Genomic DNA, 22,750 nt, shown 5'->3' with positions numbered 1-22,750 from the left:
TAACAGACACCTCCTGTCTCCACTTCTTGCCTCACAGTGCATGACTTCAACTACAAAGCTCTTCCCTTGGTCCTCTTCTCTTTCCATCCTTTATATTATTTTCTGGACACTTTAGTCCCTTACAGATTTAAATATTACCTTAGAATAGTGAATCCCAAATGTATATAACCAATGATAACCTCTTTCCAGAATATTTCCAATTAATTATAAAATACTCAAGCCTGGAGACAAAACAGAAGTGTTTTAGGAAATAGCTTGTATTTTCTTTTAACTTCATTCATCCTAGGGTTTGATGGAGATAGAAAATAATATTCTTATTTCCAATCCAAGTTCAAAAACATAGGTGTCAAGCTGATGGTGTATTGCAACAATAGTTTGACTAATATTATGGCCAAAATTTAGACATATGCTTGCCCACACAAATATAAGCCTTCTTTCTAGAGGTCCACACTTATAAAAGTTATGGCATAGAAGATCAGAGATGAATCAGGGCTGCTCAGAAGAAGTTGAATGCAAAAGCAGGAGAGACAGAAAGGAGTTCAATCACACATGACCAGTTCCTTTTTGCAAACCTCCCTAATTAAGCTATTTCCTTTTTTTTTATGGAAAGGAGTAAATAAGGTGACCAATGTGCTACAGCAATAGAAACTTCATCACTATGAAAACATGTTGCAAAGGAGAGAAAATTATCTACCAAATTCATTCTTCCAAAAATATTATTTGATGAACAATTTTTATTGTAAGAAGCATCAACATATCACTTAGAGGTTAGAACAAAACAAATTGAAAAAGTAGTAGTTGATTGTCTGAGGGAAGATACTAAAACCCGTTTGTTTCGAACTGTATAGATAATAAAAAGAATCTGAAAAATTACTTTAGTTTTTTGTCTTGTATTTGTTCCTTTCAAATAATGTAGTAAATGGTTATTATTAGCCTGTGGAGTTTCATTAATGCTACGGTGAAACAAAAAATAGAAAATAAAAAAGCAAGCTGGGTGCAGTGGCTCACACCTATAATCCCAGCACTTTGGGCAGCTGAGTTGTGCGGGTTGCTTGAGCCTAGGAGTTTGAGACCAGCATGGGCAACATGGCAAAATCCTGTCTCTACAAAAAATACAAAAAATTAACCAGGCGTGGTGGTGCGTGCCTGTAGTCTCAGCTACTTGTGAGGCTGAGGTGGCAGAATCACCTGAACCTGGAAAATTGAGGCTGCAGTGAGTTATGATGGTGCCATTGCACTCCATCCTGGGTAACAAAGTGAAACTCTGCCTCAAAAAAACAAAAAAGCAAAAAAGCAAAAGCATGAATAGCCATATTAGTATTCTATTCATAATAATAATTAATTTCCATATCTGGAGCACAGCAGCAAGAATTACTTTTCTCCCACATCACTCTTATCTACATGTTCCTTGCTCATATTTCTCTTCTTCATTTAAAACATGGTTGTCTGGCATTCATCATGTTTTTTCCTAGTCCTCTCTCTCCTCCAACTTCATTTCTCCTTACTTCCTGTTATATTCCCTCAGACACTGCAGAACACATCTGCTATCATTACCTCTTGAAAGATCTCTACCTAAAATTTACATGTGGCCTTGCTTTGTGATGCTCTTCCTTAAACCTAAACAAATTTGACAAGAAAAACCTTCATGCCCTCTACCACTTCTTTCAAACAGTATTCAAAACCTTGCCAGTTTCAGAAACTATTATCTTATTAATTTCACTCTGTTCTGTAGCCACTTGGAAGTTCATATTACACCAACCACTTCTACCAATCTATAGTACTATCACATGTTTTCTGGATCCTATTGCCTTTCTTCATGAAACAAGATCATATGTCATTTACATATTTTTCTCTGCTCTCTCTCCTCTAGTATATATAGTCCAGACTTCTTCCTACTTGGAATTGTCTCATCCAGCCTGGTTTATCTCTTTGTTTCTCCTCTTCTCTTCTGGCTAGGACAACTTGAATTCTACTTTCTGAAGAAAATAATTATGTACATCAAGTTCTTCCACACTAAACACTAAGTTCTATGATGGCAGGGTTTATATCTACTTTATTCCCCACTATATAACCAGCCTAACCCTATTGCCCCCCACACAAATGCTCACTAAATATGGTTAAGCAAATGAATGAATAAATGACCTCAGGGTTCATTATCAAATCATTTTCATTGTGAAAGTACAGAGATTCTTGTGCTAACACTTGGACTTCCATTTGTGCCCACTCTTTCATCCCTGCCTCCTTATCACATGCTCTTTAATCTCATACTTCTTATCACAAGGTACCTGCTCAATCCTCTGATCCTGTGTTTGTGCCAGGGAAACCTGCCCAGAGATCCTACCCACCTCTTGGATATGGCCCGTCCTTGAACCTCAGGGAAATGACTGACATATTTCTACTCTTTGACTTCTGACCATATTGGTAACTATTTACTATCCTTGGTTATTGAGCATTACCTGATTGATGTTCCCCACTATGGTAATCATTCTGTTAGTATTCATTTATTTATCAAATATAGTGTACATTAATGAATTGATAGACACTGCACTAAGATCCAAGGGAGTAAGAATGAATAATTCAAACATAGCCCTGCTCTCGAAAAGTAGGCATTTCTATGGAAGGCAGATAAAACCAAACAATTAATAAACAAGCAAGTTTCTGATCTAGACGAAAAATACCTTCAAAGTAAAACCAGCTCAGATTAGGATCTGAATTCTTGTTCACAACACTGGAAGTAGAAGATGAAGGGATAGCATCAACAGAGCACTGAGAATAAAAGGACCACATATACACTAAAAAAATTCTGTTATCTATTAATAAAAGAAAAATTCTTACGGATTTGCAAAAAAAAATCAGAAAATGTGTCAACACTGTACCTCAATGAAAGTTATAAAAAAGGCAGGAAAGATAGACTCTCTAAGAATGTGTAACGTAAGTGCTATAAAAGAGTTCTTGAGGCCAGGCATGGTGGCTTACACCTGTAATCCCAGCACTTTGGGAGGCTGAGGCAGGTGGATCACCTGAGGTCAGGAGTTCGAGACCAGCCTGGCCAACATGGCGAAACCCCATCTCTACTAAATATACAAAAATTAGCTGGGCACCTGCTAATGGTGGCAGGCACCTGCAATCCCAGCTACTAGGGAAGCTGAGGCAGGGAGAATTGCTTGAATCCAGGAGGCGGAGGTTGCAGTGAGCTGAGAGCACAACAGTGCACTCCAGCCTGGGTGACAGAGCAAGACTCTGTCTCAAAAAAAATAAAAATAAAAAATAAAAAAAAGAGTTCTTGAAAGTCCTTATGTAGGCTTTTTTTTTAAACTGTGCACTAATGATCATAGCAAAATCTGATTATTGGCAATAGAAAAGAGATAAAGGCATTCAAGAGGGGGGAAGGTAGGAGATGGGAGTACATTTCTTATCTAAAGATTTTATTCTATTGAGATGAGGGAAAGCAGTAGGCAAATACAGTATAAACACAGAGAAGAAAGCCATATAGCTTGGTTGTTACTGTACAGATGTTGGCTCCATAGTAGATGTGTGATTAGATGTGTGATCTTAGGTAAGTAACTAAACTTTAGTTACTCCATTAGATGTGTGATCTTAGGTAAGTAACTAAACTTTCTGTTGCTCAGCCATCTCATCTGTAAAATGGAGATAATATTAGTGTGCATCCCTTGAGTTGTTTCAAGAATTAAAATATACTTGCGTTAGCTATTACTTATTTTTGTCTAAAAAAGATAAATAGGGTTTTAATTTTCAGTGCTTTTTAAAAAATAGGCTAAAGAATTGCTAATAATAATAGAAAACAAAGTTAACATGAATTTTTTTAAAAAGGACAATCAAAGTAAGCAATAAAACCAGCAATGTTAGAGAAAAGAAAAAAAATTAATGTAAATATACAGCATGATGAAAGGAGTGAAATAACATTAAAATAAATTTGACAAGACAAAAAATTTTATTATATAGACAGGAATATCAGACTGGGTTAGTGCAAAGCATACTATATGCTATTTTAAATAAACACTTAAAGTGGTAAGTATTGAAAGTAATGTGAGGGATAAAAGATACCAAACTAATCAAACAAAATGAGAAAAATGGTGTCAATATTAATCAAAGACAAAGTAGAATTTATGATTAAAAGCATAAAACAAGACAGAATAGGATATTATTTAATGATAAATATCCAATGCATATGTAACATGATGAATCTATATGCACCAAACAACAGAACACTAAATTTATTCAAAACAAAAATTATTTGAAATTCAAAGTATACTTGAAAATAATACAAGTATAGTGTTAGATTCCAAATATATCTCAACTACTTGGAAATATAAAAAGCACATTCCTTCATAACTAATTGATCAAAATGTCTATCACAACTGAAATAATTAAACTACTAGAAAACAATGAGAGAAAAATGCTTCCATTTTAAAAACAAGGGGAAAGAACAAAAGCTGTGCACAGAGAAATGGCTAAGGCTTCAGTGACTTCATTATAATATATTATATATAATAGAATATATAAATGCTACTAATAATGCAGCTGGGATTTATATTTTTAAATTAGACTGTTTTTAAAGTTCCAAAATTTTCTATTTTTCTCTTTCTTATATGAGAAGTAATTTTCATTACTAAAATCTATATCTTCAGCTTTATTTAACTGATAATTTTTCTTTTGTCATAAGTTGACTTTACTGAGCTATACTGTATATATAATAAGATGCACCTATTTATGTCTATTTATCAGCATAAATTTGTTCATAGTATTACTTTATCCTTTTTGGTATCTGCAGTGGTATCTCTTCTTTCAGTCCTAATACTGGTGATTTGTGTGTTTTTATTCTTTGATTATTCAAGCTAGAAATTTATCAATTTTATCGATCTTTTCAAATGATAACTTTTTCTTTTTTGAAGGAAACTTTCTCCCTGATTTTTTATATTCTATTTTAATGATATTTTTCTATGACCTTTATTATTTTCTTCCTTTTATTTATTTTGTGTTTAATTTGCTCACCTTTCTTCTACCCTCTTTAGATAGAAGCTTCAATTATTGCTTTAGATCTTTCATTATTTCTGATGTGTTTTTCAATGTAAATTTTTCCTCATACAATATAAATGCACACCAGAAATTTGGTATATTATGTGTTCATCATCATTCAATTAAAATATTTCCTAATTTTTCTTGATCCATAAAATGTTTAGAAATTGTTATTATGTAATTACTTGTTGATAAAAATGAGCTCTTTGGCATACCAATCATTTAAAATCTATGGAAGCATTTTATGGCTGAACATATAGACTATTTTCATGAACATTCCATGTGTACTTAAATACAGTTTTGGGGACAGTCATAAATTTCAGTTAAGGTTGCCAATAGCATTGTTCACATCTTCTTTATATTTAAATTTATCTTTCTCCTATTTGATCTGTCAGTTTTTGCTTTGTGTATTTTGAAGCTTTATCATTAGGTGTATATACCTTTATAATTGTTATATCTTCCTAATGTAATGATTCTCTTTAACATTATGAATTGGCTCTTTTTATTATTAAATAACAAGTCTCCCTTGATGGCTATGTAATTTGATGTCAGCATAGCCTTTCCAGCTCTCTGATATACATTTTTTTTGTATTGCACATCTTTTATCATTATTCTATCTTCAAAGTATTTGTATCTTTCTATTTAAAGTAAGTCTTCTTTAGGGTGTTGCTATGGACTGAAAGTTTGTGTCTCCCCCACAATTCATACATTGAAATACTAACTCCCAATATGACAGTATTAAAAGATGGGGCCTTTGGAAAGCTATGAATGAGAGGGGTACCGTAATAAGAAGAGACAAGAGCTTGTTTGCTCTTGCCTCTCTCTGACATTTGAATATACAATGAGAAGAGAGCCATCTGTGAACCAGGAAGCAGGCCCTCACCAGACACTGAATCTGCTCACACCTTGATCTTGGACTCCCCAGCTTCCAGAACTGTGAGAAATAAGTGTTTACTATTTAAGCCACCCAGTCATTGGTAATTTGTTATTGTAGCCCAAACTGATGAGACAGATGCATATAGTTTTGTCATCCTTTTCCTTTAAATGTATTCTGGTAGTCTCTGCTTTCTGATTCAAATGCTTGCTCTATTTACATTTAAAGTGATGAGTAAAATTGGTAGATATAGGCCTGCTATTGGCTATATCTTATTTGTCTCATAAGTTTATTTCCTTTGTTCTCCCTTTATTCCCTGTTCTATGTTGAACAAATATTTTTGTAATTTGTTACACATCCTCTATTGCTATTATAGCTGTGTTTCTTTGAATTCTTTTTAGAGGTTGCACTAGGAATTATAATTATCATTTTTAAATCATCAAAATCTACTTAAATTCAATATTAAATCACAAGTATTAATATAGGAATCTTGAAAAATATAGTTCTATTTACCCCACTATCCTTGCTATATTATATTCATATATGTTACATTACCTATAAAATAAACAAAACAATATAGTGTTATAAATTGTTCTTTATGCAATTAAAAATTAAGAGAAAAAATATTCATGAATACAGATATAAATATATAGGTAGACATGTAAACCATTATACCGGATATAGAATTCTACATTGATGGCCAGGTGCAGTGGCTCATGCCTGTAATCTCAGCACTTTGGGAGGCCGAGACGGGCAGATCACTTGAGGTCAGGAGTTCGAGACCAGCCTGGCCAACATGGTGAAACCCTGTCTCTACTAAAAATACAAAAATTAGCCTGGTGTGGTGGTGGGCGCTTGTAATCCCAGCTATTTGGGAGACTAAGGCAGGAGAATCACTTGAACCTCAGAGGCAGAGGTTGCAGTGAGCCGAGATCGCACCATGGCACAACAGGCTAGGCAACAAGAACAAGATTCTGTCGTAAAAAAAAAAAAAAAGAATTCTACGTTGATGGTATATTTTCAGCACTTTTAATATTTCATTGAAATTTTTTGCCATTTTTTTCTAATTTATATATATTATGTCCCTTTTATTTTGCTTTTTTAGAACTGTCTAATTATATTTGGCTTTCAGCAGTTTGACAATGATGTCATAAATGATATATATGTATGTATATATATACTATTTTCACAAGATAAATTGTGAACAAAATTCTTCAGCATTAAATATTTTCTTTGCTTCCCAAAGAAGTTTCACAGGTTGGAGATCCTTTACTTTATTAAAAGCCAAGACTTTTCTTTTTCTTTATGAGCCATTCAAACATTTTTATTTTTATTTTTATTTATTTTTTTTTTTTTGAGATAGAGTCTTGCTCTGTCACCTAGGCTGGAGTACAGTGGCGTAATCTCAGCTCACTGCAACCTCCACCTCCCAGGTTCAAGCAAATCTCCTGCCTCAGCCTCCCGACTAGCTGAGATTACAGGCACCTACCACCACGCCTGGCTGATTTTTGTATTTTTAGTAGAGACAGGGTTTCACCATATTGGCCAGGCTGGTCTCGAACTTCTGACCTCAAATGATCCACCTGCCTCAGCCTCCCAAATATCTGGGATTACAGGTGTGAGCTGCCATGTCTGGCTTCAAACATATTTTTAGAATAGCATAATATTGCTCATTCATGAGCATTTTCTCACAATTGTATGTGTATATGCAAATGTATCCTTGAATATTTACTACTTCTCAGAGGGAATTTTGAGGTGTAATATATATGGAATGTAGTAAGGATTTTTTTTCAATGAGTAGGCAATTCTTAATACAGAGTTATTAAAGAACCCTTAAAGGATAGTTTACCAGGGATTACCAGTGGTGTGCTGGTAAAGATTTGAAGTTATCAGCTCTACAGGGAAATGAAAACAAAAACAATGACAACAACAACAACAAAAAGACCTTAATTTGTAGCATTTGCTTATTTCTGTGATGTAAATAGTCTCACTATGGCCGATATCAAGCTATCAACAGGTCATCACTGAACATGAAATTGGAAAGAGATGCATAGTGGTAGCACAGTGTTACAAAATATTTCTACCATATATAATAGCCATAAATAAACTCAAGAGCATAAATGCAGTAAAATAATTAAATGCAGTAAAATCATTAAAAAGTGGTAAGTTTTGAGTATTTACTGCCATCATTTGTAATATAATTTATTTCATTGTAAGTTTATACCTAATATAATTTAAATTATAGTAATGCCAGAGTTTACCAACTGGATCACAAAACTTCTGAAATTTTAGCAATTGGCTCTTGCAAGCCGGTACAAGCCATCTCCAGTTAGCCATTAAAAATGTGGATGTCATTGCACATGTGCCTACTCATGTCATAGTACAGAGAGGTTAAGTTTTTTTGTGCCCAAATTATTGAGAGCAAATGTGAATTCATTGGGAACAATCATGAAGGTAGTGGGCAAATTATCTGGAATATATTTGTAAACAGTCTACTGATATTACAAGTCTTGGTGAGGTTCAATCAGCTATAGTCTTATTTTCCTTGTTTTTTCTTTAGACAGAGTCTCCCTTGATTGCCCAGGCTGGAGTACAGTGGCACAGTCACAGCTTACTGCAGCCTCAATCTCTGGGGCCCAAGCAATCCTCCCACCACAGCCTCCTGAGTAGCTGGGACCACAGGCATATACTACCACATCTGGTTAATGTATGTTTGTTTTGTAGAGAGAGGGTCTTGCTATGTTGCCCAGGCTGGTCTTAAACTCCTACCCTTAAGCAATCCTCCCTTCTTAGCTCTCAAAGTGCGGGGATTATAGATGTGAGCCCCAAGCCCAGCCAATAGTCTTATTTTTCTTCAAACCTTCTTCCTGCCCTTTGTGAGGATATCAAGAAAACTCAAGATCTTGGGTTACTTTCTTTTATTAGAATAACCCCATTTTATGTATTAAAATAAAAATATATTATCACTAGGCTGTGCTCTAATTGTTATGCTTCTCAGGAGGCTGAGGCAGGAGAATCACTTGAACCTGGGAGGCGGAGGTTGCAGTGAGCTGAGATTGTGCCACAGCTCTCCAGCCTGGGTGACAGAGTGAGTCTCAGTATCAAAAAAAAAAAAAAAAAAAAGAAAAAAAAATCCATTTAGTTTATTTATCTTCGTTTCTTCATTTTTTTCCCTCCGTTTCCTCCCAGTATGTGTCCAACCCAAGCACTAACTTGCTGTGGGGAAGGAGGATGTGATGGTATCTTCTTTGACCTTTCACAATCCTTTCTCATTTTCTTGCTGTTTTCTGGTCTTTCAAGTATGAAGCAGGAAAAAGGAAAGAGAAGTAAAATGGCAAAATGAATTTTTACTTGTATGATGTTATTTATATTTCTCTCCCAGCAGGTGAATGACTTCTGTCCAGCAGATATCCAAATGCTCGATAACATGGTCTCTCTCTTATAAGGGACTTTCATTGTACTGTGAATCCCTTCTGCCTACTGCCACCATCATAGCTGATAACCTATACCATTCCCTGAAAGGGATAATGCTAGGTCTGGCTGATGTTTTTTTTCCAATTTGTCCTCAATTTCTACTCCAATGACACAGGTTGTAGGTTGTATAAACTCTTACTTCAAAGGCTATTTAGACAAAGAGGCATCTCTTTTGGTCAAATTCCTTTCAAGATGGCTCAAACCCAATCACTGTACTTTCTATGATTATTACTATGACACAAGAAAAGTACTACCCCTGTATCAAACCCTGAACATATAGACTTCTCCTAAAAATGTATTTCTATTACTCTCTGATGGTGACCTGGGATGGAGCTACAAATTCTTTCCTATCAAATATCTAGACCAAGGGTAACAGATGCAATTTTTCCCTCTTCCTAACAGTTACCCCTGTCTACAATGGGCCCCTTCAACTTCCCCTTACTTTTTTTGATGGTAGGATCATGCCTGTCTATTCTTCCTCCCAAAAGAAGGGGAGAATCAATGCATAGCATTTACTGCCAGGCTGAAAAATCTTCCCCAGAAATACTTACTTATAAATTTCCATAATGAAATGGCCAGCTTGTCTTTTATGTAGGATAGAGGTGGATGACAAGCAATTCTTTTTTTTGTTTTGTTTTGTTTTGTTTTGTTTTGTTTTGAGATAGAGTCTCGCTGTGTGGCCCAGGATGGAGTGCAGTGGCACAATCTAGGCTCACTGCAAGCTCCGCCTCCCAGGTTCACACTATTCTCCTGCCTCAGCCTCCCTAGTAGCTGGGACTACAGGCACCCGCCACCAAGCCCAGCTAATTTTTTTTGTATTTTTAATAGAGACAGGATTTCACCATGTTAGCCAGGATGGTCTTAATCTCCTGACCTTGTGAGCCGCCTGCCTTGGCCTCCCAAAGTGCTGGGATTACAGGCGTGAGCCACTGCGCCCAGCTGCAATTCTTTAAATAACTTGTTTGGGATACTTCTTTGCAATTCCATCATGTATGATTAAGAGCTTCTCTTTAGAATGTAAGGGACTTTAATGCTAATTGTTTTTACCTTTGAGACCTCAATCAAAATTTCTAGACAACAAAAAAAGTTTATTTAACTTATCTGCTCTTGCTTTTATAGGCATTTTAGGATATGGAGAGTGGATGGGTATGACTGCATAGAATAGTCATGGAAGAACTTATAACACTTAACAGGTATTAGAGTTATTTGGGATGTTGGCAGAATTATTTCTGTAATTAATTACATGGTTAATAATACGGATTTCATAACACTAATGGTTAACATTTACTGAGTATTTACTCTATGCCAGGCATTTTTCTAAACCATTTACATGAATAAACTTGTTTAATTGAGAGCAAATATTATTGAGCCAGAGTTTGAGGTTGAATGAGGCACTTGTGATTATTTCTATGTCGATCTGAGGAGGAATAGGTTTCTCTTAATGTTATCAGAAAGACCCCTTGGAGACTGGTAAGAAGTAACTGAGATGAAGAGCTCTTGATCACCATCCCTTCCTAAATCAGATCAGCTTTGGGCTTCCGTATCTTTTACACGATACGATAAGTTTCCCTCCAAGATTTTTGTCTGCATAAAAGATCTTTGGTGGACGTACATTCTCCCTTTTTCAATAACAACACTGTTATTTTTTCTTTAGAGAATCTTTGCCCTGACTCATAGTCCATTTTAAGTGGACATAATATTTCTCCCTTTCATAACTTATTACCACCCAATATTAGAATAGATGATTTAGAGAGCTCCACCTCCTAGAGTAACAGGCATATGATTGAAGCCCAGACAACTGGGCCACATTGCAGGACTTCTATTGAAACAACTGGGAATTGGCATCCCTCTCATTTCTGTTGATGTAATAGAGCTGCTGAAAGTTGAACTCAGAATAGCTTCTGGTAGCTATATCATCAAAACAAAAGGAGAGAATTTGCCTAAAAGTAAAGTTCAAAATGAGAAAAAAAAAAAAAAAAAGCTGAGAGATAGAAAGAGATCAAGTCCTAGTGATAGTGGTAGAGTCTTTGGTCCTAGCCAAGCCTGACCATAGATCTGCCACTGGATTTTTTAAAGTTTTGGGTTATGTGAAAAATTCCTTTCTGGCTGAAGCCAGTTTAAGCAAGGTTGTATCCCTTATTTTAAAAGTTAGTAAGTTTCTGCTAATATTTCATTTTCTTTCAAGTCACTAGTCTAGAGTGCACAACTAGTACTGGTTAGTTCCACCCTGTCTTCCTTCAGGTCATCCACCCTATCTTTTTGATCATATGTATCAGGCTGAATGTTACACAATTTTTTAAGGCAATCTCGGTGCTGTTTATCTCCTCCATAAATTAAGTTTCCTGGAACGCTTAATAAAATATATGAGGAAAGAGAGTCGGAACTTCTCAAATGTTTTAGGCCCGATTTGTTATTTTTGTCTTTGCATGCATATTTATTTGGATAGTATATCATTGGCTGTCCTTTCAGAGTTAAAAGTGTAATCCTGGTGTGTCTGCACAACATTAAATATTTGGAAGGATACAAAAAGATTCTACATCTGGTTGGAAAGTAAGAGTCAATCCAACATGTCTGGATAACACCAAACAACCAGATGTTTGACCAATTAAAAAAAAAAATTATTCCTGATTTGAATGGTCTTGACTGAAATAAATTGAACCAATTGAGTTACTAAAATGTGCCATGTACTGCATGAGGGATTCTCATATGTGAATTATCTACATAACTCTTATAATAATCTTGCCCAATTGACAATTACATTACCAGTTTTTACTACAGAAGAAATGGAAGCTGACTATGCCAAGAATGCACAACTAATAAATGGCTGAGTTGAGATTCAAACTCATGCCACATTCTGGCATGTTGGTATTTTCAACACAGACTCCACTTGTACACATTCAAAGTGCAGCATGTCACCTTTAGACTTGTTTGTCATTCTAGCTGGTCAAGCCTTTCTGATGAAACATGACCTCATGTTGCTGGTGGTGTCAATTTTTTTCACATGTGACCGTTTAATTTTTGAGTTGCTCATCTGTACAGGGGTCTTTCACATCCTCTAGGGCTTCCTTCATTCTAATTCAGCATAACCCTAGACCCGACATGGTTCCAATTTATTCAATTATGTTTTTGGTGTTTGTGGAAAGAACATTTGATGTTATTAGTTTCATTTCCACTCATCTACCCCATCACTGCAATGAGGAACAGATACATGAAGCAAAGCAGGCCATGCTCTATCACGTGACATGGGCATGGTCCTGAAAGAGTCTTTTCCTAAAGTCCTTAGATAGTTAAACATAATGGATACCATTATCCCCCATGATGCTCATATATTTTTTAATTACATTATTTTGCTTTATCAAAATAAATCTCTCTCAAAGTTGGCAGGAAATTGTTTCATCCATGACCTGGAGACAAAGAGTCTCTCTGTGATTCACAGGAGAATACATTAATGCTTATGCAATGCAGAACATTTGGGAGGAAAGGGCCTTTGGATAGCTATCCATTCTGGTGACCTAGAAAAATGCTGGTGTTGAAGTTTGTGTGATCTGCATGAGGACCGATGTTCCACTTCTATGCTGTCCATAGAAACCACTTTCTCCATGCCACTTAGTCTCTTCCTTAAAACTCCCAAGGCACAAAATTTTTAACTCTTCAGTTTCCAGGAATCATTGTATCACTTGATCCAAGTTAATGTCTCCTGTGTAGTCACATGTCTTTGGGGATGTGCTGCTCCTACCGCCTCCAAGTTAAGTGAACCAATGTATATCTATGGTCTAGACTTTCTCCTCTCAGATATTCTGGTTCACAAGCTCTAAAAGCCTCAGCTTTCATATACCATGCAAAGTTCTGTAACTCCTCTGGGCAAAAGGATCCCACACTCCAGAACAGAAGCATTTTCTAAGGAAAATGGGGTGAGCTATTAAATCTCTGAGAGTGATGAAAACACGGTGGAAATGAATCTCTTTATAAATTACATTTCTGTATTTTAAACTTTTAATATTAAAAAACATTTAAAAAAATAAAAATAAGAATGAAATAAAAACTAACATTTGAAAAAAATTACAAATTAGAAGTGTGAAACATTTTATATTTAGAATAGATTAATGATAATAGCCAATACTTATTAAACACTTATTGCCAAGTATCATTCTAAAATCTAAAAATCAAAATTCAAAACATATATAGTGGCTGGTTGTACAGCTAGAGTATGTGAGAAAATAATGTTCTGTACTATTTTACTCTTACAGATGAGGAAAGCAAGGCTGACACAGGTTGATAGTTAGCTTGGTTTTAGAATATCACATAGACTGCATACATTAAAGCCAGGTTTTAGACCCAAGTTTGATGGCTTTTAAAGCCTGTGTTCTGAACCACTTCAGTGGTCTCTGAATCATAGCATTGATGCTAAATGTCCTACAGACAACACGGGTTCAGGGTTTCTTAAAAGTGGTTCATGGCCGGGTGCGGTGGCTCACGCCTGTAATCCCAGCACTTTGGGAGGCCAAGGTGGGCGGATCACGAGGTCAGGAGATCGAGACCATCCTGGCTAACACAGTGAAACCCTGTCTCTACTAAAAATACAAAAAATTGGCAGGGTGTGGTGGCGGGTGCCTGTAGTCCCAGCTACTCGGGAGGCTGAGGCAGGAGAATGGCCTGAACCCAGGAGGCGGAGCTTGCAGTGAGCTGACATCGCGCCACTGCACTCCCCTGGGCGACAGAGCAAAACTCCATCTCAAAAAAAAAAAAAAAAAAAAAGGTGGTTCATAAACTATGAACTATCAGCACTAGTAAATTTATTTGAGCTACTCCGGAACTTCTGAATCAGAATATTTGGGTATGAGACCCAGGATGTGTATATGACCAAGTTCCTTGAGTGATTCTTAGACATAGTAACTTTAAGAATATATTATCATATATCCACTGTATTTTAATAAAGGGCTTTTGCTTGTTTTGGGCTGCAACATAAATGATACTGACATGTACAACAAACTTTGATGTATACCCAATGTCATGTGCACATTTCAGGACATTTGCTTCAACACAGCTCATTTCTCTCAAAAAATGTGTTAAAATAATGGTGAAAGGAGTTAATAGAGATACAACTTTGAACTTTCATTAAAAATTTTTCAGGGCCAGGCGCGGTGGCTCATACCTGTAATCTCAGCACTTTTTGAGGCTGAGGTGGGTGGATCACAAGGTCAGGAGTTCAAGACCAGCCTCGCCAATATGATGAAACCCCGTCTCTACTAAAAACACAAAAAAGTTAGCTGGATGTGGTGGTGCATGCCTGTAGTCCCAGCTGCTTGGGAGGCTGAGATAGGAGAATCACCTGAACTCGGGAGGCAGAGGTTGCAATGAGCCTAGATTGTGCCATTGCACTCCAGCCTGACTCCATCTCAAAAAAAAAAAAAAAAAAAACAAAACAAAAAAAAACAGGTACTACAGTGTTTTCAAGGTTATCAATAATAAATAACTTGTAGTTCCCACAACTGTGTTGATACATTGAGAGTGAGGAACTCTGGTCTAGTCCAACACAGTTTTTTTTTTTTTTGAGGCATGGTCTTGCCGTCACCCAGGCTGCAACACAGTGGCAAGATCTCAGCTCACTGCAACCTCCGCCTCCCAGGTTCTAGCTATTCTCCTGCCTCAGGCTCCTGAGTAGCTGGGATTACAGGCATGCAACACCACGCCTGGCTAACTAACTTGTGTATTTTTAGTATGTTTCACCATGTTGGCCAGGCTGGTCTTGAACTCCTGGCCTCAAGTAATCCACCCACTTCGGCCTCCCAAAGTGCTGAGATTACAGGTATGAGCCACCACACCCGGCCCCAACATTAATTTTTTTTTTAAGATGAGGAAATGAAACTGAAAATTTTAGTGATTTACATAAATTCTATAAGCTAACGAGTGACAAAACTAGAATTTAAACCCACAGATGCCTAAACCTTCAGGATATTCTGGTACACTCTAGTACATGGCATATGGTAGGTGTCTAAATACATATTGAGATAGGGGTCTTCTATGTTGCCTAGGCTTATCTTGAACTCCTACCCCCAAGCAACCCTCACACCTCAGTTTCCTGAGTAGCTAGAACTATAAGGCTTGTGCCACCCTGCCTGGTCCTTATTTATTGGTATTGAATTTATATAACTGTTTTTTAACTCTGGCAGTTCATTTAATATTTGAGTGAAAGAAGTTGGAATCAATCTGTGGATACTCTTGGGCCCATATATGTGAGCTGTGAGATATAATTGTTTAGGCAATAAAAATGCTATGGCCTCAGATGAGTTTTAAAACTGGATTCAATGAATGTAATTTGCACTTGGGGTTGGAGTTTGCTGTAATTTACCTCATTTCATGTAGATTATGACTGAAGAAAGATGAGTCCAGATCATTTATGACTGAAAAAGACCATAGAACATATTGGGAAAAACTCAGCATGGAACCAAAACAAAATTACTAGTGTAGAAATCATGAAGCAGGGTGTATTAGTCAGTTCTGGCTGCCATAACAAAATACCATACACTGAGTGGCTTGAAAAAGAATTTGTTTGTCATGGTTATGAAGGCTGGAAAGTCCATGATCAAGGTGCCAGCAGATGCAGGACCTGGTTGGGGTTTGCTTCCTGGCATCAGACTGCTGCCTTCTTGCTGTGTGCTAATATGGAAGAGAAAGAGAAAAGAAGCTCTCTTTTCTTATAAGGGCACTAATTCCATCATGGGGGCCCCTACCCTCATGATCTCATCTAAACCTAATCACTTCCGGAAGGTCTCATCTCCAAATACCATCACCTGCAAGATTAGGGGCTTAACATATGAATTTTGGGGGAACACAATTCAGTCCATAGCATACGGGATGGTTCCGGAATATCTATACAGCATCCCAGAAAACTAGAAGTGACAGACTACAAGTAAGAAGAGTGTGAGGTCCTAGTTTTCAGCTGAAGGAAGATGTACTAGAAGATATGAAAAAATGAAAAATAATGACACATCAAAATTTACGTATAATTAAAATAGTGATATTTAACAATAATTGTCATCTAATACCATCTGTCAAGCCTTCACATGAATTATTTTAATAAAATCACAATAGACCTAATAAGTAGACACTAATGTTATTGCCACTTTACAAATGAATAAATTAGCCCTAAATAATGCATCTACTGTGCGCCAGACTGAGTTTAAAACCTATGCTATTCGAATTTCCATAACATAAACTTCTAGTACTTTAAATTTCAATATACCCGCTATAGAGACACTCACTCGTTTGACCATGTCTAGTAATATGGAGGTGATTCTCTTCTGAGGTTGCCTATTCTCCTTTAAAATATTAATGCTATAGTTCCTGATTTACACAAGAAGAATTAAGCTGATTTCTTTTTTATATAGCAAAGCTCTAGATATCTGAATGTAGCCATAATTATCTCACCCTATTCAGTTTATCCAACTAATGGGTTCTCGTCTTCAAGCTTCATTTATCCTACATCGGCCAACATAACTCATAGAATATTATTAATTAGCCAGTCAATCCCCGAATACTCTTTTATTTATTTATTTATTTATTTGAGATGGAGTCTCACTCTGTTGCCCAGGCTGGAGTGCAGTGGGACGATCTTGGCTCACTGAAACCTCCGCCTTCCAGGTTCAAGCGATTCTCCTGCCTCAGCCTCCCGAGTAGCTGAGACTAAAGGCATGCACCACCATGCCCAGCTAAATGTTTGTATTTTTAGTAGAGACAGGGTTTCACCATGTTCATCAGGCTGGTCTCAAACTCCTGACCTCAAATGATCCTCTTGCCTCAGTCTCCCGAAGTGCTGGGATTACAGGCATGAGCCACTGTGCCGGGCCTGGATAATCTTTTTTGAAACACCTTCATCTTGATTTTAGTCTCCAAAAATGAAAATGCTCTGGACATACCAATACTTTAGATAGAAACAGAGCAGAACAGAGGGGATAGATGGTCACATCTTTCCTGAGTGTGGTGAGCATACTCTACATCACAGCTGGGCTTTGACAATTCTAGTTTCATCTTCCCTGGTCATAACTCTATAGTGTCAGCTCTCCTTGCTTTACGACCAAACCACAGCAGATTAGGCCAGAGATGGACACAATCCATGGGAAACGAACCCAATGGCTGACTAATGAACATATAATTATTTTATCCTCAAGGTTATGAACTAAGGTACAAATAACAGAAATTACTAAAATGGTATCAGAACTCAGAGATTTATAACTAAAGATGATCATGAAGAATCTGGGCCTGACTCAGAAAAAAAAGATAAAATATTGATAAATAGAATGTATGGATACAAATGAAGGTAACTTTATTTATTTATCTTTATATTTCCAGTGTCTTTCATTTTGCCTGACAGATACCAGAAACTCAACAAATTGTTATTAAAAGAACTATATTTAAAAACATGAAGAGGTTTTTATGTAATGAAATATAGACTACAGGGAATATGGAAGGTATATCCTAGCCCTAGTCTATAAAACAAGTACTCAAGAGATGCTCAAATGATTAAATAATTTATATTATCTGCCATAAATGAAGATACAGATGAACTGAGCAGAAATAAATGTATTTGCTTTGGACCATGATGAACCATGAGATAAACTACAATAACTCTATATGAAGTCTTCTAAAAAACAGGACAGGTTACAGTCTCTTTTGCTCACATGCTCGTTTTCTCCAGCCAAGCTAGATTACTTTTACCTCCTCACCTGTGTCATATGGTCTCCTGTCTTAAACTATCTCACAGATCTCAGGATCTGTCCAGCCCTCTACCTTCATGTAGCTAGTGCCAATATTTTCCCCCGTGTTTTGTCAATAGGCCCCAATATAATTTGGAATGCCTTCTACTGTGTTCTTTTAGCATATTGTGAGAATCCTTACCGTAATTTTATTATGCCATACTTTTTGTGAGTGTAAAATATACATTTTAATATACATTAAGAACTTTTCTATGTTCTGGCTAGGAGAGTGAACTCTGTAATCAGGAAGTCAAAGTTCGCCATCCTGGCTTTGGTTTTAAATTGCGTTCCCCAGGAATCCAGCTAAGGGGCAACATGAAATGACTTACTCTTAGCCTCTGATATTTTCTGAATATCCAATGACACGGGCATTGCAACAAATCAGGGCTCCCCCACATCAGATAGACTTGAGAATAAATTGAAGGATGTGACTTAGAATTTGTGTAAATCATCTCTGAGATAGTTACTAAAATATCAATATTACATGTCAAATGCACTCAATGTCAAGTTTTAGATTTAAAGGGTTATTTTCACATCAAGAGTATCTTGCAACTGTAAAGCGCCTTTTTATTTGCAAAGCTTTTCCACATATGTTCTTATTAAGTCATCACACCCATCTTATTGGATAGACAAGACATGCATTCTACTCCCTTTTACAGATAAGAATTTTGAAGCTGAGGCTCAGAGAGATAGTAACTCTTCAGTGCTGTCCAGCTCATAAAAGGCAGAGCTGTTACTCCACCTATGGCTTTCTGGCTCCCAGTTCCGTGTTCTTTTCCATTACACCACATATGTCACTGATTGCTCCTATCGGTCAAGTTTTGGGAGGTAGTAACTCAAGAAGGCAATTAAAGAATAATCTGGTGTGTCATAAGGCAGGAGGAGGAAGGGTGGCAGGCTGTGTGATGAAGCTCAACTGGACGGTCTGAACGTTTTACTCTTAAGTTACTAAATACACAGCTATTGTTTATGTGAGCAACAGGAAAGGCTGTGTTCTAAGGTAACTTGTTTAGCATGATTTGCTGAATGTAGGGATTTACTAAAAAGCATCTGCCAAAGTCAATCAAACATATATACGAAAATGTGTTAAAAATCTAACTTCAAATCAAACGTTGCAGACAAGCTTCGACAAAAGTCAGTGCAATGGGGTTTTGGAGGTGAGAGGAATGTGCATTTCATCACTTACGCAGTAGGTCCTTCTCATAGCCTTTTGGAACAAAGCTTTGTGAATCACATATAAATACAGTTTGTCTTGGTAGACTCTGGAATTAGCTCACACATTAAAACTTTCTTTAGAATGCTGAATTCAGTTCTAAAATGTTCTTGGCTTTCGGGTGTCTGCCCTCACAAGATAGCACTTAAAAGTTTTCCCCCTTTAGTGCTATCCTTCTTATTTCTCTTACATATCATTATTTCATCAAATGTAGGTATTCAATATGATTCCAATTTTATCTTGTTTGTTGGGCCATGAACCTGGATAACCCAAGGCACATGGCCAAGTATCTGGTAACAATAAAATCAACATTACAATAAAAGAACATCAAGAATCCTGCAACCATAAGGTAATGTGGAGTCCATCTGGGTAGCTATGAAAAATACATAATAGTGTGTTTTCTTCTATGATAGTTGTGTTCTCTGAGTTGACAGAACTAGGTCAAGGATCTTGACAGCATATTTTCAATACACTTAGCCAGGAGAAAATAGCACTTGTCCTATGCATCCAGTTCAGATTTTTGTTTTGATTTATCATTTCTTCTGAGATTCTTAGAATCACAGAACCCTAAAAACTACAGATACAATATATTTATCAGGTCACCAGTTTACAAGAGAAGGGCAGCCTGCCTATATATAAACACATCTTATGTTCGACAGGTTTTGTTTTCACATTTGAAGTCCTAGGTAGAGTGGAGGAGAGTCTATGAAAGTGTGTTTTGCTTGAGATATTCATGCTATATGTTCCTCTCTTTCATTTTGGCACATTATTTTATCACTAGCACCGAGCCCCATTTTAGGTACCTACCTACTAGGTACCAAAATATATTTGGTGAATCCTGAGGTCAGGAGTTCAAAACCAGCCTGGCCAATATGGTGAAACCCTGTCTCTAGTAAAAATACAAAAATTAGCTGGGCATGTTGGCGGACGCCTGTAATCCCAGCTACTAGGGAGGCTGAGGCAGGAGAATCACTTGAACCTGGGAGGTGGAGGTTGCAGTGAGTCGAGATTGGACCACTGCATTCCAGCCTGGGTGACAGAACAAGACTCTGACTCAAAAACAAAAAAAAAACCATATATATATATTTGGTGATTAAAGGAATGAGTAAACTACCCTGTTTTCATTCTTCACTCCATTGTAAACCATGCTTCTTTCTTTGATGCTTGCACTGACCTCTTATTTATAAATTGTGTACTCTTCATATACCAACTACTTAGAGAAACTCTTCCTGTATCAGTCCTTAGTTATTAAATCAGAAGAATAAGTTAATCATTTTTCCCTAGATTATTTAAATGAATTTCTAATTTGATTAACTTTTAAAATTTTTCCATAGCTTAATTGCTTCAGAATTCGAGGTTTATGCTTAGGCTTACTTTTTCCATTTCAAGTTCCACGCAAGTTATTTTCTTTAGTTTTCAGCAAGTATTTATGATGAGCACCTGTTAGTTAACATGAAGTAATACATTTTCCATTTGGAAACATGTAAACTAAGGCTTACAGTTTTGGGACCTGTGTTCTTAAATGTTTCTTAAGAAAGTCAATTCATGTTTCCCTTTTATACTAGGGTGATAAGCAACAAGACTTTAGAGAAACCACTTAACTTGTCTTTACATCTTCTTCAAAAATATTATTAACCTTTGTATCTCTAGAGTCCATTTCTGTCTTTCCGTTAACAAGCCTATGATCCAAAAGAAAAATATAAAATACCTCTTTTCAAAGAATGCTGGCCCAACATATAAGAAAAAACAGAATATTAATATTCTCTCTGTATAATGAAAAATTGTTTTGGCTTGAATTTTTTGGCCAAAATATTGTCTCTGTTGCCACTGACATTTCACATGAACACACATTTGGCCTCTCTGAATATTTCTGCTTCAGACAAACAGCAACACAGAGGACTACTCAAGAGGAAACTGTTAGCTCATTTCCGAATTAGATTACCCTGAGCATTGAGGAAACACACTTGTTCTCAAGTCTTGAGGAAGAAATTGGAAATTTATGCCTCCTTTAAAGATGCCTCCTTTTCTATAAATTTTCACTGTCAGAACTCCTTCACAACAATAGTAGCATCTTCACACATTACTTGTGTCTCTGTTAAAAAAACGAGTAAAATGACATTTGTTTTCTTTGGCAAAAAGTTAAGACCTGAAAACCATGTCCTACTTCTTACTTCCCACTCTTTCTTTAAGTCTCCACTCAATTCTTAGGTTATGTGGGCACTGCTGGGAGACATCTTTTAATCTCTGTCTTATTCTCAACTAGAGGCAAGATGACTTCTGTCTGGGAGCCTATGACCCCTCCTTTCCAGAATTAGGCATGACTCAGGCCACCGAGTCAAGCAAGATAAGATTCCCCAGCATTTACACCAAGTAATAAATGAACTTATGTTTCATCATATATTTTCTTTGTCGATTATATATTTCCTAAACATATGCCTTATCTGAAGAACTGAATTTACATTTCTTACTGCAGGTGTTGCCAAATTTTGATGTCATTTATCACATTTTCACAGGCTCAGGCATTTAACAAGCGCTTTTACATGTACAGTGTGATTGGACACAGTGTCAATCACAGCAGTAATTGCAAAAAAAGAAAATAGTAGTAACAATAACCACCTTAGGATGATCCCATACATGCCGGATGCTGATTTTTTTAGGATGTCTTATGGATGTATCCACAGACCTCAATGTGGTGACATTCCCTTTCATGCCTAAATTTCAATAGATCCAAACTCCTGTCTTTCCTAGTTCTACCAGATTTCTCTCCCAGAGCAATATCTGATATTTCCCCTCCAGAACATGTGCATGCTTCACAGCTTTACCCTGTCTTTCCTTTCTCTCTCTAATTGGTCACCCTACTTTGACCTGATTCTCTTCAAAGCACCTAAAAATGTGCCTTCAGATTAATCACTGCTAATTCCAGGCTGCAGTATTTAATAAGCTTTAGGATAATAGTTTTGGGATATTTAATAATTTTAGGATAACTTAAATAAATGTGTAACTAAGCATATATATAATAAATATATATAAGATATATATAAAACAAATGAATATACTAAGTCTAATTAATTAAACACTTTGACTGCTACTAGAAACAAATATGCCTATAAACAAAGACCAAGTTCATCCACATATCCTCTTCCAAATCCCTGCTGCTTCTGTGAGCTGAAGTCAAGCTAATTCCCAGTAGGAATCATTTTCTATTTCTATCCCATGGAGTCTAGCTCCAAATTCCTCACAGCTCCAGAGATAGAAGAATTTTCTTCCACAGGCTCAAAAGAACTAAATTCTGCCCCATGATATGCATAATGGCAACACCTATATACTCTGGTGGATACTCACTCATTTAACAATTATCTCATCTATATATTCAACAGCTATAATAATTTCCGGTACCAG

General features: G+C 36.5%; 1 long non-coding RNA gene across 1 annotated transcript in view; it reads right to left on the bottom strand.

Moving 5' to 3' along the window:
- Positions 1-22,750, bottom strand: part of LOC134737249 (uncharacterized) — a 308,144-nt gene that overhangs the window by 68,326 nt on the left and 217,068 nt on the right. The window lies entirely within an intron of this gene.

Source organism: Symphalangus syndactylus, chromosome 7, assembly GCF_028878055.3.
Source record: "Symphalangus syndactylus isolate Jambi chromosome 7, NHGRI_mSymSyn1-v2.1_pri, whole genome shotgun sequence".
NCBI lineage: Eukaryota > Metazoa > Chordata > Mammalia > Primates > Hylobatidae > Symphalangus > Symphalangus syndactylus.
This window is presented reverse-complemented; position numbering and strand designations above follow the sequence as displayed.